Source organism: Saccopteryx bilineata, chromosome 5 (genome assembly GCF_036850765.1).
Source record: "Saccopteryx bilineata isolate mSacBil1 chromosome 5, mSacBil1_pri_phased_curated, whole genome shotgun sequence".
Lineage (NCBI taxonomy): Eukaryota > Metazoa > Chordata > Mammalia > Chiroptera > Emballonuridae > Saccopteryx > Saccopteryx bilineata.
In genome coordinates, this window is record NC_089494.1 from 101534095 (window position 1) to 101536998 (window position 2904).

A 2904-nucleotide genomic window follows, 5' to 3' on the forward strand; every position below is an offset into this window, starting at 1 on the left:
ACAGGTTCATGGGTTAGCTCAAGACAAGCTGCTGCTGCCCATTGCTCCCCTGGTTGTGGGGACCCTTAAAGTTTAGGGGATGCCTGTGGGGAAGACGAGAAGGCAAAGGTGCAGGTGTGCTCCGGGGAGGAAGAGCACACCAAACACTTCTTCACATTGGCAATTTTGTAATACAGTGTTTCTATCCATATCACGCACATAATTCAGTCTGAAACATGCTGATGAAATTTGTGTTATAGTATTAATAGTTTAAAAATAAAAACAAGAAGGAATTAAACCACAACACCAAAAATCTCATAGACACAGACCACAATATGGTGATTACCACTGGGAAAGGTGGGTAGGCGTATAGGGGAAATAAATGAAGGAAGGAGACTTGACTTGGGGTGCTGAACACATAATACAATATACAGATGATGTATTATAGAATTGTGCACCTGAACTTATATAATTTTATTGACCAATGTCATCAAATTTATTAAATAAAAAAGAAAAGAAAAAAACATTTTGTTTCACAACTTGTTATTGTTATTGAGATGAGGTGTGTCTGGATGCATAAAACACGACTTCACACTCCATTTTACTGCATCTGAAATATTGCTACAGGTCTCATGCCCTACATACATAGAAATTTTGATAAATTTCACACAGATTCCATCAAGAAAGAGAAAATGATTGTGTATTGATAATTTTATGTGGTTCATTGTTAAGTATACTTTATAAAACACAACATCCAAAAAACATATATACATAACACAAAGATACAGACAACAGCGTGTCAATAGCCAGAAAGAAAGGAGGAAGGGGTGGAGCTAAAGGGAGGAGGACAAAGGGGGTAGAAATGGGGGCAGAAAGAGACTTTGCTTGGGGCAGGAGTGTGGATACAATGCAGTGTAGATAGATGGTGTTTCCGTGAGTTGTACATTTGAAACCTGTATAGTTTGGTAAACTATGTCAACCCAATAAATAAAAAAATAAATAATAAAAGAACACACCTTGTGAAAAAATAAATAATTAAAACTTCAGAAACGTTGCAAGCACAGTACAATAAATTTTGATAGACCTCTCGTCCCAATTCACTAACTGTTGATATTTGTCATGGCTCCTTTATCATTTTCTCTGTGTGTATGTATAACCCATAAATACATATATGTGGTGAAAAAAATTAAAAATAAACACAACTTTCATTTTTTGTAGATAATAATGAGAACTGAATTCACCTCTTAAAAACATACATATCTGAGGGTTGGAAGTCATTTCCACTAGTCATTTGGCTTCATACACTTCAAGCATTACTTCTCATTATCATGTACTTAAATGCCAGGCATAGTAGGACATGTTTATATCATAATGAAACGACTGGCCTTGCATCTTTTTTACATGGTTTCAGGAAGTTGGCATGGTGGGCAGTAGGACTATTCCTGGAAGCTATTCCTATACCAGAACAGCTAACAATAACTTAAATGCACAGAAAGTTGAAGTCAAAAGATGCTAGTCTTAACCAACTGCAGCAAAAAAATTTCATTTTGCAAATTTTATGAAAACATGTGAATATGCAATCACATTACCAAACTCTCTCCCAGAGCCTTGGAAAGAGCTCATCTATGCAAATTGGGAGCTTTAAAGCTAAAGCTTTGTTAGTTTCTTGGTAAACCTACATTACACACTGGCCACATTAGCACAGTTTGGAAATATTAGGTCTGCCCTTACATCCATGCACATGGCCATTAATCTTAGTTAGGACCTCAACATTTTTGTTCTGCAATTGCTTTTAGACTCTTGTGTCTTCAACTGCAACTTCCCCCTTTTCCTAAGTTTCCACATTAGCCTTATCATTCTCCTTTTAGTTTTCACACTTCCCATACCAGATCCTTAAACTGATTGATGATTGCCTCACTGGAAGGTAAACACACTTGATCCTTAAAATAAGTTTTCTTAAGTTTAGAAGAGCTGGTGTTTAGATGAACTATTGATTGATGAGTTGATAGTGGTGGAAGGTGATGAGCTACTTTTTAATTAGGCTAAGTATGTGCCCATATATATGCCAAGGGTGATAGTAGCATTCATGTTCACCTGTCATTCAATCTTCACAACAATCTTATGAGGTAATAAAGTGATTGACATTTTTAAAATTGAGGCAATAAATTCAGAGTTTAAATAATTTGCCCAAGGGCACACAGTTAGTAAGCATAGAGAATTCTACTGAAGATATGCTGACTCCCATTTGCTTAATTAAATCTGTGTGTACTGAAAACAGGTTGGCAGAGTCACATTCTATCATGTGGCTTAAACTGAATGTGTCCCTTCAATGTCTATGAGTGTACTGCAGACACTGTTGTCAGGTATACCAAGTCCTTCCTCAAGGCCCAAAGCACATCTGTCTGGCTCTGTAAGACAAACAGAGCCAGGAGACTTTGTTCTATAGCACCATTTGCTTTTAAGCTTCTTTAGCATCTTGACAATAACTATAATTCTGAACTCCTTCCAAAGCACAGAAGGAGCTCAGAAATTATAAGGATGACATGGACATGTATAATTTTCCTTTGAATGATAACTATCAGCTATTCATAAATAAGGCTTATTTTTCTTATTTATAGAGGAGAAAGGAACACACTTTTGAAGAACTTCAAGAATCTTTTCAGGAGAGTACATCTGAGACTAAGTAGATGAAAAAGAGTAATTACAAAAGGCAATATATATAAAATAAAATAAGAAGTAAAATACCAGGCTATTAAGATGAACATGCCAACAGAAATAACCAAAATAAAATTTTAAAAATATATATTTTAATGATTTAAAATTCCTCTGATCTTCATCACTGTGAGGCCTCAGGGAAAAGCGATTGACATCTGTGCTTCCATTTTACTCCCATGCTGATGCCATTACAAAGAAGTAAAACCAGAC